This window comes from Aotus nancymaae, unplaced genomic scaffold (assembly GCF_030222135.1).
Source record: "Aotus nancymaae isolate 86718 unplaced genomic scaffold, 86718_ANA_hifiasm-v0.15.2.pri h1tg000059l, whole genome shotgun sequence".
Lineage (NCBI taxonomy): Eukaryota > Metazoa > Chordata > Mammalia > Primates > Aotidae > Aotus > Aotus nancymaae.
Genome location: NW_026988473.1, coordinates 60549391 through 60564258, shown reverse-complemented (window position 1 = coordinate 60564258; position 14868 = coordinate 60549391). Strand labels below are relative to the sequence as shown.

At 48.6% G+C, this 14868-nt stretch overlaps 1 long non-coding RNA gene across 1 annotated transcript in view; it reads right to left on the bottom strand.

Moving 5' to 3' along the window:
• Window positions 1-323: 323 nt before the first annotated feature.
• LOC135270122 (uncharacterized) overlaps window positions 324-14868 on the bottom strand; it is a 54361-nt gene continuing 39816 nt past the window's right edge. The window contains exon 3 of the long non-coding RNA XR_010338371.1: window positions 324-389. This is a non-coding gene — a long non-coding RNA (uncharacterized LOC135270122). The remainder of the gene's footprint in view (window positions 390-14868) is intronic.

Sequence of the window (14868 nt, the reverse complement as noted above, 5' to 3'; positions counted from 1 at the left end):
ATGCCCATCTTACAGGTGAGGAAGCTGAGGCTCAGAGAAACGATGTGCCTTTTGCAGAAATAAATGGGTCATCTGAAGTCCCACTCTGATCTGTGGACTCCAGAGCCTGAGCTCACTGTTAGCCCCTCTTCCTCCCAGCCTACTTGAGAATCTCTCGGTTCGCCCAGGCTCTCCAGCAGACCCAGTGGCAGGGGTTATTTTCATCAGTTGTTAGGTGGGGAAATTGAGGCTTAGAGTCACAGCAGAACTAGAACACTGACAGCCTGGTGTGGAGAGAGGATGACGTGTGGCCGGGTTGTCTTGAGGACAGAATCATGATGATGATGATGATGATGATGATGATAAGCAGGCAATGTCGTTCACTCTGTGGGGACCTTGCACACCAGTCTCTGCATGGTAGAGAACAAGAAGAGGGTTAGGACAGGTGACAAGAGGGAGAGAGGCAGCAAGGCAGTCCAAGGAGAAGCACACAGGTGCCCTTTGAGAAGCCCTGCCCACCCCCTCTCTTCCCACGCCCCATCCCCTTTTAGCTCTGGCATCAGGGGTGATGCCCCCATCCACAAATGAGAAATCTGGACCTCAGAGTAAGACCTCTAAGTGATCACCATAAGGGTGGGTAGCAGAACTAGGACGAGCAACCAGTTTCTAAAGCACCAGCCTCAAATCTTTCCAGGGCATTAGAGATTGCCATGGGCAGTGAGGTGGGGAAAGGCTCTTGCCCTGATTGAGGGGTGACTGTGGGATTCCTGCCTAAGATTCCTGCCCAAGGTCCCATGGCAAAGAAGGCTGAGATGGGCACACAGATTCAGCCTGAAGAAGTGGGGAAATGGCCTCACACTGTGGGGAAGTGAGGGGTCAGATACCTGGGTTCACATCTATGTGAGAATCCAGTGGATATCATCCCACTTACCCACTGTTTGACCTTGGGCAAGTTAATGGCCCTGTTGAGCCTCAGCTTCCTTGTATGTTGCCTGGAAAGATAACTAACCCTGGCCTAACTCTCCAGATAGGTGTGACCGTCCAGTGAGATAACTACATTTTTTTAACGTAACTCTTTGAGAAGGAGAGAGTAAAGTCCAAGAAAAAGAACTAGACAATGCAATTAGACAAGAAAATTAATATTGGAAAGGAAGAAGAAATATATATAATTCCAAATGATAAAATAATTCAGTGGGATGGCTGGTGATAACATGAATATAAAAGACTTCAGTTTGAGACCCAGATCCACCACCATGTGCTCCTTGGCAAGTTATTCCACCTCTCAGATCCTCTGTCTCTTCATTTATGAAATGGTGACCTTCCATACAGAGGTGGCCTTGGAGTTGGCTTCATGTCCTTGCTGGTGTCTCAAGGTCAGCAGCTGTCATGCCCACCCTTCAAAGCTTGTGCCTCTGCTTTTAGTGGACAATACAAAATAGGTGCATTTTAGGGGCTGCTGCCACTCCCTACCTTGTAGATGTCTGGCTGAGAGAAGCAGTATTAATGGAGGTTGTGCATACCTACACACACACACACACACACACACACACACACACACACACATTCAAGATGCTGGATTTTGACAAGCATGGACCCCTTCACTTTGACCATGATTGATTTGCTTTTCCCACTGACTGCACTCTGGGAAGGTGCAAACCACACTGGGTAAGGTTCTAGTAAGTCTTCCTAGGAACATGGCTGCTGGATTCCCTGTAAGGCTGTTGTTGAAGATGCAGTTCACAGTCACACATAAGGGTTCTCATACAAAAAACTGAGAGGCTTTTCTCTTTGCTTGGCACTAGGAGCAGTTGTATTTCTTTTGAGCAATTAGTTTAATACTCCATTGTCTTACGGGCCCCATAGATGTGTAATCTGTATTTCCCTCTTTGCTTTGTTGCTAGAAAGCTCATATCTAAAATGGTGACCAAATTCTAGCACGGGTTTTGCATACAGATTTCACTCCTAGATTTACCTTTTTTTTTTTAAAAAAAAAAAACCTTTCCTCTCCTTTGGTCCTAATATTCTCACATGTTTATTATTTTATTTTGTGATACTGTACTGTTTTTATTCTTCTTAGTCATTAAAATTTTGGAGGAACGAAGTAGAAATAGAGATAGATTATACAAATAAATGATCTACATATATTCTATCTATCTACTCATCGATCCACCTACCCTTCCATCTGTCCGTCCATCTGTCCATCCATCAATTTATTTATCTATCTTCTTTCTATCTATTCTTGAGAAGAACAAAGAATCTCACAATGTCGTTGTGAGACCCAGTGCAATAGGGTTGTGTTTGTTAATTGTAATGCTGTGCTGGGTACAGGCTCCTTTGCAAAGTCCTCTTGCTGCCTGCCCACCCCACACAGAATCAACCCATTAATGGGACACACAGCTGACTGCGCTTTTCCCTTGTCAGAGCTGCCGTTCCCTGTCATTTACATGTCTGTTCCTCACAACAATGCAGCTCCTCCAAGCAGGGGTTCTGTTTGGTGCATTTCCATGGCCCCAGACTCCTGGCTGAGGGCTGGATGTGCTGACCTTCATGGATGACTTGGCATTTTTCTTCCATCTTCAGTTCAAAAGCATCCGCCAAGGGCATTTTGCATTTAATGGACCACACTGTTCACTTGTCCATCGTCCGCCTGTCCATCCCCTTACCATCTTATCAGCAGGCTCTTCTGTGCCTGACCCTGTGCTGGGCATGGGCAGACAGATGACTCAGCTCTCCTCCCTATACTCAAGGAGCTCTCAGTCCCACAGGTAAAAGATGATGACCCGCAGTGAAAGTAGTAATCCTGGGAGGCGGAGGAGGCTGAGAGGGCCCCCAGAATTGTCCAGTCTGGTAGTGGCCGCCCCAGGCAGGCAATGGGGGAAAAACATGCTAAAGTCTGAGGCTTCAGAGGGCCTGGTGAGTGTGAGGACACTGACCCAGCAGGGCTGGCTGGACATGAATGGGCCAGGAGTGGGGAGTTGGGGGCACCGGAGAGGACAGCAGGGGCCTCAGCAGGGCCTCCAGGCCCCTCCCTGTGCACCTCTCAATCCTGGGCTTGAGTCCCAGCCTGGCCACCAGCTTCTGTGTGGCTTTGGGCTAACAGCTTCCCCTCTCTGGGCCTCTGTTTCTTTGGCTGTGAACAGGAATGATGACCACAGTCCCGGCAGGTTCATAGAGGATAGGAGGATCCTGTCCTCCACGCAGAACTGGGTGTCAACCGTGGAGCGTGAGACGGAGTCGCCTCCTGCCCGCCATTCCTCCACTCTGCTCCTGCTGTGGGGACCTTCCGCCACAACCCTGCCCCTTGTTCTGATCCAGGGCATCTAGGGGCAGCTTCAGACATGGTTAGGAAGGCATGGAGGGAGGTCCCAGGAAACACCACAGCCAGGCTCTACTGGCCTTAGCCCTAATTCATGACTCACCAGCCCCTGTCCAGCCACAGCCCTCCAAGGAGGCAGGGGCAGGGGAGGGCCAGGCCCTGAGGGCTGGAGCCAGATTGAAAAGGATGCCTTGGGAGGAAGTTTTCAAGGACACAATGAACTCTTTGAGGTTCCAGACAATCTGGTGATAGCACTATTTATAGAATCCCAACAACAATAATCGCCAACACTTATTGAGTGCTTACTGTATACTGGATGCTAGTATTAAATGCTTTAAATATATTAGCCCATTTATTCAGCAAAACAATTTATGACGTAGGGACTGGTACTGCTACTTTACATAGGAGGAAAACGAGGCCACAGAGGCTAAGTGGCTTGTTAACATAGTCCCAGCGGGACATGAGGCTGAGATTTGAGTCTGGTTACGCTGGTCCAAAGGCCCTTCTTCCGGGAGGCTCACCATCCCCATGACATGTACATCTTCAGGATAAAGCCGCAGGTTCATAATGGCCCACAAGCCCTCCAGGAGCTGCCCCACCTACCTCCCCAGTTGTGTCTCCAGCCGATCTGCTCCCCCTCTGCAGGCCTCTGGATCCGCACACATGCCTCGTGCTCTCTAACCACCAGGCCTAGGGACCCGCTGTTTCCTCCTCCTGGAGCAGTGCTCTCCCTCCTCTTCACCCAACTCCCCACAGCGTGTCTCTGGTCTCGGGTTAGCCTTCTCCCCCTCCTGTTTGATGCGTGCACAACTCCCCCTACGTCGCACTTTGTGGTTCCACCCAGCATCACTCTCCAGTGCCTGGCTGTGTCCAGCACATCATAGATCCTCAGGAAATGTGTGTTGACAGAATGAGGAGGACATTGAGGCCCAGAGAGGGAAGTGACCTGCCTAAGGTCACACAGCTGGCCAGCAGCAGAGCCAGGACAGGAGCCTACGGCGTCCACCACAGTGCTCCGTCCATTGCACCACACCGACCTACAGGTACCCGCAGGGACCTGCGTCAGCAACACCCAAGGGTGCAGCTTCCCTCCCGTTCCCCATTCAGGACCTTCGGTCTCTGCCCTGGCCCTCAGTTCCAAGGCATTGCCTGAGATTCCCCCTTGCCTCCAGAGCCGCCCTGGCCCCACAGCCCCAGGAAAAGATTCCTCATCTCATCTCGCTGAGCCTCACAGCTTTGATCTGCCCTGAGTCACCCCAGCCTCGTCTCTTCCTCCCCTGCTAATCTTTCCTCACACATGTGTCCCTGGCTCTGAATCATGCCTTCTGATCTGCTCTGAACTCTAGCCAGGAGGTCTGCATCTTTCTGGCAGAGTGAAATGAAATCAAACAAGGCCCGCACACCCCTCCAGATGTGGGGAAACAGGAGGCCCCTTCTTCATGATGTGCGAGCATCTCTCGTCACTCATGCCATCCGCCTCGGTTTCCCCTTGGTCCCCAACAGGATCTGGTTACTGCTCTTTAATCCGGTCTGGGTTGGAAGGCAGCCAGGCAATCATTTCCTGGTTCCACAGGGGTCTGTGATTCCCTCCCACACTCGCTGAATGTGCACTTTCATGGACATGACTCCAGAGCGGAGCTGCTGGAGGCTGTCGGGGAGGCAAAGCCTCACCCCCGCCCACAGCTCAGCCAGGCACAAGTCTTGTCCTGGCCCTACTGCCAATCCACTCTGGGCACATCACCTCTCTGTGCCTCCGTACACCATGTATAAAACAGGGATGAAAGTATATCTGGTTTAGGATTGCTCTGCAGATTAAGGAATGGGAGAGAAAGCACCACTGTTCACGTAGTCACCATCTTAACCTCCATCACCTGCCTCATCCCAGGTGCTGAGGCATCCCGGAAAGCAAAGAGGGAAGGATGAGCATTAGTTAACCACCTACTGAGGGCTAACTTGGCCTGGGGAATTTCACACGTGATCTCATCTAACCCTTTCAGTGCCTGTCGGGGTATGGATTACTATCCCCACTGTACAGATGAGGACACAGGTGCAGGGAGGGTGAGTGACTCACCCAGGGCCACACAGCAAGTCAGTGGTGGAGTTAGAATTCACATCTGTGTTTGTTAGTATGGACACCTTGGCTTGCACCTCTCCTCTGGCTGTTTCTCCCATCTGTGAAGGGAATCGCTTGCAGCTGAGAGCCCACTATGATAGGCAGCTTTGAGCACATCACATTTACGAGCCCCTGGAGGGGACCTGGAGGGGAAAGATGACCTGTGCCTGCTCATCTTTCTGTCTCTAGGGTTAAGGAGTGAATGTTAATCATCCTGCAGTTTCCTTCCAGCTCAGGCATCAGGCAGATCAGCATCTCAGAGATCAGCTTTAGCCGATCAGAGATGTGGTCTGGTTGTATGGCCACAATGAGGCCTTCTACTCCTATCCCCTAGTCTGGACTGTGGGGACACACATCTGAGGCAGAGCTGGATCCCCAGAGCTGGAGCACCCTCCCTGAATCACAGCTGCACACCCAGTAGGCAGAACCTCCTCAAAAGAGAGAAGAAAGGGAGACTCAACAAGAAAAGAAAACTTCAGGCCAATATCCATGATGAACATAGACACAAAAATTTTCAATAAAATACTGGCAAACTGATTGCAACAGCACATCAAAAACTTATCCATCACGATCAAGTAGGCTTCATCCCGGGGATGCAAGGCTGGTTCAACATACACAAGTCTATAAACATAATTCACCACATAAACAGAACCAAAGATAAAAACCACATGATTATCTCAATAGATGCAGAGAAGACCTTTGACAAAATTCAACAGCCCTTTACGCTAAAAACTCTCAATAAACTAGGTATTGATGGAACATATCTCAAAATAATAAAAGCTATTTATGACAAACCCACAGCCGATATCATACTGAATGGGCAAAAACTGGAAGCATTCCCTTTGAAATCTGGCACTAGACAAGGATGCCGTCTCTCACCACTCCTATTCAATGTAGTATTGGAAGTTCTAGCCAGAGCAATCAGGTAAGAAAAAGAAATAAAGGTATTCAATTAGGAAAAGAGGAAGCCAAATTGTCTCTATTTGCAAACAACATGATTGTATATTTAGAAGACTCCATTGTCTCAGCCCTAAATCTCCTGACACTGATAAGCAACTTCAGCAAAGTCTCAGGATACAAAATCAATGTGCAGAAATCACAAGCATTCCTATACGCCAATAACAGACTTAAAGAGAGCCAAATCAAGAACGAACTGCCATTCACAATTGCTACACAGAGAATAAAATACCTAGGAATACAACTAACAAAGTATGTAAAGGACCTCTTCAAGGAGAACTACAAACCACTGCTCAACAAAATAAGAGAGGACACAAAAAGATGGAGAAACATTCAATGCTCATGGTTAGGAATAATCAATATTGTGAAAATGGCCATACTGCCCAAAGTAATTTATAGATTCAATGCTGTCCCCATCAAGCTACCTATGACCCTCTTCACAGAACTGGAAAAAAAACACCCTAAACTTCATATGGAACCAAAAGAGAGCCCACATAGCCAAGTCAATTCTAAGCAAAAAGAACAAAGCTGGAGGCATCACGCTACCTGACTTCAAACTATACTACAAGGCTATAGTAATCAAAACAGCATGGTACTGGTACCAAAACAGAGATATAGACCAATGGAACAGAACAGAGGCCTCGGAGGCAATGCCACACATCTACAACCATCTGATCTTTGACAACATGACAAAAACAAGCAATGGGGAAAGGATTCCCTGTTTAATAAATGGTGTCGGGAAAACTGGCTAGCCATGTGCAGAAAACAGAAACTGGACCCCTTCCTGACACATTACACTAGAATTAACTCCAGATGGATTAAAGACTTAAACATAAGACCTAACACCATAAAAACCCTAGAAGAAAACCTAGGCAAAACCATTCAGGACATAGGCATAGGCAAGGAGTTCATGACTAAAACACCAAAAGCATTGGCAAGAAAAGCCAAAATAGACAAATGGGATCCAATTAAACTCCAGAGCTTCTCCACAGCAAAAGAAACAATCATTAGAGTGAAGCTGCAACCAACAGAATGGGAAAAAATTTTTGCAATCTACCCATCAAACAAAGGGCTAATATCCAGAATCTACAAAGAACTAAAGCAGATTTACAAGAAGAAAACAAACAAACTCATTCAAAAGAGGGCAGAGGATATGAACAGACACTTTACAAAAGAAGACATACATGAGGCCAACAAACATATGAAAAAATGCTCATCATCACTGGTCATTAGAGAAATACATATCAAAACCACATTGAGATACCATCTCACGCCAGTTAGAATGGCAATCATTAAAAAATCTGGAGACAACAGATGCTGGAGAGGATGTGGAGAAATAGGAACACTTTTACACTGTTGGTGGGAGTGTAAATTAGTTCAACCTTTGTGGAAGACAGTGTGGTGATTCCTCAAGGACCTAGAAATAGAAATTCCATTTGATCCAGCAATCCTATTACTGGGTATATATCCAAAGGATTATAAATCGTTCTATTATAAAGACACATGCACACATATGTTAATTGCAGCACTGTTTACAATAGCAAAGACCTGGAACCAACCCGAGTGCCAATCAATGATAGACTGGACAGGGAAAATGTGGCACATGTCACCATGGAATACTATGCAGCCATAAAAAACAATGAGTTCGTGTCCTTTGTAGGGACATGGATGAATCTGGAAACCATCATTCTCAGCAAACCGACACAAGAACAGAAAATCAAACACTGCATGTTCTCACTCATAGACGGATGTTGAACAATGAGAACACATGGACACAGAGAGGGGAGCATCACACACTGGGGTCTGTGCAGGGGAAATAGGGGAGGGACAGTGTGGGGTGGGGGGTTGGGGAGGGATAACATGGGGAGAAATGCCAGATATAGGTGATGGGGATGAAGGCAGCAAACCACATTGCCGTGTGTGTACCCATGCAACAATCCTGCATGTTCATCACATGTATCCCAAAACCTAAAGTGCAATAAAATATATATATTAAAAAAAAGAGAGAGAGAAAGAGAAAGGACCTAGGCCATGTACATAGAAAGGCAGCATAGTGCGCAGACTCTGGAGCTGGGCTGACCAAGTTCAAACCCACGAACTAGCTGCAAGTGACCTTGGCAAGTGACTTAATGCCTCTGACCCAGTTTTCACTTGTACAATGGTCTTAGTAATAGTACCCACATCCCAGAATTCTTGTGAAGGTCTAATGAGTTCCTATTTGTAAAGGGTTTGGGATTGTGTACGGCACATAGTAAGCACTATATGAGTATTTCAGAGGTACTTTGTCCTTTTTCCAGTTCCACCAATCAAGTAAGGCATTCCTCTTCCTCTGGCAAGGAAGAAGACAGCAGGGAAAGCCAGGGGTCTCTCATGTTTTTCCCTCCTGGGGCGTGGCATGGAAGATCTCTTTTGTGGAAAGGTGCACAGCTTGGGACAGCCCTGCCACCAACCCCGCCACTCTTACCACTAGCCCATGAATGCTGGGTGGACAGCAGCAGGCAGGCCACAGGGCGGGAGAGCAGGCCATAGCCCAGAGAAGGGAAACATCTTTCTTGCAGCTGGGGACTGGGAAGGTTCTGCACACTAGATCACGTGTGAGCGAGACTGATGGAGGGTGGGATTTCAGCAGACGGAGACTGGGGAGAACTTTTCAGGCAGAGTGACCTGGCGCTCCTGGCCTCGAGGTGAGCAAGAACTGAGTGTCTCTTGAAACGGTGGAAAGGGTTTCTGTCTGGCTGATGTGTGGGGAACCAGGAGCAGCTGTTAGGAAACACCAGGAAATCCTGCAGCTGATGGAGGCCCTTGACAGCTAGGCCTGAATTTTAGGCCATTGGCCATAGGGAGCAAACTGAAGTGTGTATCAGAGTGGAATGTGATGTGATTAGGGCAGATCGCTTTTTGGTGGTGAGGTGGAGGACAGCTGGGGTGAGGGAGAGATGGCACGGTCATGGGGGCATAGGTAGTGGGGCACAGCCCACACTTGCATGTTGCCTGAGAGATTTTTTTGAATTACAGCGCCCCGTATGGGCAGGGGAGCATCACTATCCTTGTGCACCAGGTGCTAAGTGCAGCAGTGCCTGGCAGGGGAGGCTCTGCTGCCCAGGACCAGTGGAGCCAACACGTGCCTGCTGTAGGAGGAGCAGTGCAGGAGCCGGAAAAGACTCAGGGAAGAGTCGCTGTCTTCACCTTCGCAGGCTTGGCCTGTGGCAGGGGAGAAGGCCATGCTTCATTCACATCTGTGTTCCCAGCACCTGGAAAGGCCTTAGGAACAGAGGAAGGTGCTTAGCAAAGGTATATGGGTCCAGTTCAGGAGGTGGAGCTGGAACCAGCTGGTGAAAGGCAGGTTTCAACTCAACTTTTGAAAATCTGAGTTGCATCCTGGCATGGTGGTTCGCACCTGTAATCCCAGCACTTTGGGAGACCAAGGTGGGCAGATCACCTGAGGTCAGGAGTTCAAGACCAGCCTGGCCAACATGGTGAAACTCCATCTCTACTAAAAATACAAAAATTAGCCAGGCATGGTGGCACACACCAGTAGTCCCAGCTACTTGGGAGGCTGAGGCACGAGAAGTTCTTGAACCTGGGAAGTGGAGGTTATAGTGAGCTGAGATCATGCCACTGCACTCCAGCCTGGGCAACCTTGGTCTCAAAAACAGAAAAAGAAAAAGAAAGAGAGAAAGAAAGGAAGGAAGGGAGGGAGGGAGGAGGGATGGAGGGAGGGAGGGAAGGAGGGAGGGAAGAAAGGAAATCAGAGTTGCCTAAAGAGAGAAGTGGTTACAGAAGAAGGAGACACTTTCCTATCAAGAGATGTGAGCGGGCGAGAACAGCCACTAGGGTGGGGGAGATTGGGTGGGTGACCAGCAAAGCCCCTTCCAGTTAGGAGATTCCAAAACCGTGATGATGAGGAGGACGGCCGCAGCCTCTGTGTATTCAGCACTGGTATGCTTGCTTCTGTAAATACTTCACCTCTAATAATCATTCCATGTAAGAGGAAACTGAGGCTCACCCAGGTGAAGTCATCTCCCAAGGTAAATGGCAGAACCAGGACTTGAACCTATATCTGTCTCATTCCAAAACCTACATTCTTTCTGGTACCCCTTTGGAAGGCCAGTAGGGCTTGGAAAATGGGAGGTGTCCTCTAAATAGATACAGTCCTCTCCAGAATAATCCCTGATCTGCCACTATGGCCTTGAGCAGTTGGGGTACCTGGCTCTGCCACCAAGGAGCTCATGGCCTGGGGCCAGAGACAAAGAAAAAAAAGCCATTGTCACCTGCAAGACAGACAAAGGTGATCTGAAATGTACAGATCCAATCAATTCAATTGCTAAAGTGCCTGAAACTGGAGGCCTGGCAAAGATGGTACTGCGGGCCAGAGACCCACGGGGTGGGTTGCAATTCCTGAGAAGCAGCCACATGTAGCAGAATGTGCAGTGGGCCAGGGAGGGTGTGTTCCCGTGCTGTAGTGTGAAGGCTGCAGTTTCTAGGTGGAGACCATTGGGGTGCCTACATGGTGGTGTCGGGGCTGCCTTGGCGCAATGGAAGTTGGCATGTGGCTGAGATCGCCACCGTGGCACTGGATATCCTCAGCTCTGTGGGCACTTCTGGATGAGGCATGTGCCCAATGTTCCGGTTCGCATCAGGGCCAGCCTGCATTCAGGTATGAGCTGGGAGCCTTGAGGGTGAGGGGCCACATCCATCTCCCAATCTTCCCTGGGCACTGGCTGGGTCACCTCTAGTGGCATGCTTCTGGATGTCAGAGATTCTAAAACTCTATGGTGAGAATATTTTATGTTTCTTTTCCCTTACGTTATTTTAAGGTCTTAATAGTTCTAAATAAGAGAGCCTGTCTGGGCATGGTGGCTCATGCCTGTAGTCCCAGCACTTTGGGAGGCCCAGGTTGGGGGATCACTTGAGGTCAGGAGTTCGAGACTGGCCAACATGAAGAAACCCCGGCTCTACTAAAAATGCAAAAATCAGCCAGGTGTGGTGGCACAGGCCTGTAATCCCAGCTACTTGGGAGACTGAGGCACGAGAATCACTTGAACCTGGGAGGCAGAAGTTGTAGTAAGCCAAGATTGCACCATTACATTCCAACCCGGCTAATAGAGTAAGACTCTGTCTCAAAAAAAGAAAACAGAATGTGTGATGCTGATAGTCTGATGGAAGAGGCAGGACAGAAACCTTCTGTGGTCATGCAAACAACCAAATGTTTGCTGGGATGGGTCTGGGGAGCCCTCAGAGTCAAGAACATACCTTCCCATGCCCCTGCTCCTTCCGCCACGGTTCCCTTGGCCTGCAGGATAAAGTCCATTCGCACTGCCGCCACCACCCCACCACCGTCATTGCCTTCCAGCCTCGTCTCCCAGCATTCCCTGCATGGCCCTGCATCCACACTCAGCTGTTTGCAGTTTCACACATACACATGGGTTCCCTGCCTCTGTGCCTCTGCACCTGCTGTTCCCTGCCCACTCATTCTCTCATCCTTCAAGACAGAGCGCATGTATCCTCCAGCAAGTCCCTGGCTGGGTTAGAGGCCCTTCTTGGTGGTGGTCCTGGTGCTTCTTTCATCACAGGCTTATCGCAGGTTACACATCTGTCCCCACTGGGCCGGGAGCTGCCCAAGAACAGGGACTGGCTCTGATCTATCTATGAACCCTCGCCTCCAGCACAGAGCCTGGCACAAGCATCAACTCCTCTTTGGATGTCATTGGAGACTCCAGTCTGTCCTCAGCTCGCAACTAGAGCCCAGGATATGCAATGGGGAATGGCAGTGGGTAGAGAAGGGTGAGGCTGTCATTGGAATCTCTCTGGTCCAAGACCTGCTGGAGCTCACTGGATTCATTTGAGTTTCAGGGTCCTGTGCAGCAGGGGTCACAGGTCTCACGACGCCTCAGTATTGCCTCTTTGGGGACACCACGGCTTCCTGGATGGAGTCCACAGGGTTGCATGAGTATCTCATACTTCTGTCCTGCCCAGGGAGGGACTCTTTCAATAACCTGTACAGGCTGGCTGTTTAAAATAGTTTATGAGAATTTCTTGAACCCGGGAGGCTGAGGTTGCAGCGAGCCGAGATTGCGCCACTGCACTCTAGCCTGGTGACAGAGTGAGACTCTATCTCAATAAATAAATAATAAAATAAAATGTTTCTTAGTAAACAAATCACCACCTGGTGGCAGCGTACCCTAGTTTTTAGGAAAGCAACCACAAGGTGGGTGCAAAAGTAATTGTCGTTTTGGCGTTAAAAGTAATGACGAAAGCTGCAGTTACTTTTGCGCCAACCTAATAGAAGGAGATGATATGTGTCATCGGCTCTTTTAACTTTCCACATCATGTTTGTGATCTCATGAGGACGTTAGCAGGGAAAACAATGACTCAAGAGGCAGGAAATCTGGGTCCCGGCCCTGACTCTGCGACTGGCTTGCTTAGTGTCCTTGGGCAAAATGTTCCTCCCGTAGGCCTTAGTTTCCCCATTGTACAAAGAGGAAAGCCTTTGAAGTGTTTTTTTTAATTGGTTATGTGCCACCTCCTTTTGTGCTGGGACAGCCCTGACACCACCATGAAGACATCCCCAGCGCCTTTGGCCCTTGCTGACAGCAGGAGCTACCATGATGGCTTGGTCAGGGCAGCTAAAATGTGTGTTGAAGGCCCAGGTCTTCCGCCTCTGGCTGTGTAGGTTGTTGCTCTAATGTTCAGGGCACATCCCGCATAACTGGGTGCTGTGGCTCTATTGGGAAATCCTGCTCTTAAAACTACAAACTGCATGTCTTCTCCGACTCAGCCTTCACAGGCTTCCTTACAAGTGGAAATTTTGTTCCTAGGGGTCTGAATTCATTATGAGCTCCCCTTAGCACTCAATCTATGTAATTTGCTTTTCCTCTGGGTCTCTTTTAGTGGCCAACAATTTAGAGTGACAAGAAGGCTGGAAGAAGGGTGCTACATAAATCACGACTATGTGTATGATTGATTGGAACTGCAGTCATGGCAGGCTCTTAATGATTTTACCAAATACTAGGTATGCTGTCACCAGGTGGTGACTTGATGACTGCCTTTCTTCTCAGCATACAGAATTTATGTCAGCCAAAGCACTCTCCAGATACTGCTCAGTCCTGATGAAGGCTACCAAATTGATATCAGAAGTCAGACTGAGCTGAAGGTGAGAGAATTCCGTGGCCTTTGTGGGAAAAGTCCCTAAGGGTCCAGTTTCTGTGGGAAGTAGGAAAGATTCTCATCTGACTGATGTGGCTGCCTAGAGTTGGGGATGTAGCTGGTCACCTTTACACTTTCTCTGTGCTCCCCAAATTCCAAGGAAACATTTCTTCCCCGGGAGCCATCTGGCTCCTTATGAGAGGAAAGGCCAGGACTGAGAAGTCAGTTCTCCTGATGACCTATCTGTGTAGCATGCCAGTGTACAACACACATCAAAATATTTGTCACTCAGCAATAATGAAAGGAGCATCATTGTCCCCATTTTACAGTTGAAGAAATTCAATCAAAGAGGCAGAGTGGCTTGTCAGTCACATAGCTCATAATCCAGATCTCATGGCTCCAAAGCTTGTGCCTGCTCCATAGCACTGTTGGGCTCCTACGTATCCCTCAGAACCCCAGCTCAGACATCACCTCTCACTGCAGCCCACCCTGACCCAGGAACACTTCTTCTGCTCCTCCTTCCCCACAAACAATGACTGTCATGCTTTCTCTGTGTACCCACCAGTCAGTCCCACGCCATTTCTCTGCTGCTACAGTGTGATGTTGGGTTGTTAATGAGGAATCATCAACCTCCTGACTCAACACTCTTATGTGACTAGCATGTATCATGGCTTTTATAGTAAAAATGCCTCTATATGGACTTCACCTACGACTCCCCAAAGCCCACACAGAAGCTCCTGTTGCCAGCCCAATAGTACTTGCAGCGGTACTCCTAAAGCTAGGTGGCTATGGTATAATTCGACTTATCCCATCCTTAGCCCCCAACAGAACATATAGCCCATTCCTTCCTCATGCTACCCCTATGAGGGATACTTATGATAAGCTCTATTTGTCTATGACAAACCCACCTAAAATCATGTATTGCCTACCCCTCTGTAAGCCACTCTTCTGTAAGCCGCATACTGTGAGCCACCTACTCCTCTGGAAGCGCTTGTAATCGTGGCTATCCTTACTCAAACCCCTTGAATCTTTACAGGTGCAATCGCCCTTAAAATTGCCCATGAACTCACTTCATCCTTACTATTCTGCCTAGCAAATTCCAACTACAAGCAAGTCCACAGCCGAAGTATATCACTTACCCGAGGACTTCCGACACTGCTTTCACTAATAGCTTCTTGATGACTCCTAGCAAATCTCACTAACCTTGCCTTACCCGCTACCATTAATCTAGTGGGAGAACTCTTTGTGACTGTGGCCTCATTCTCCTGATCAAACGTCACTATTGTGCTTATAGGACTTAATATACTAATTACAGACCTTTACTCCCTGTGTGTGCTAATCACAACACAACGGGGGA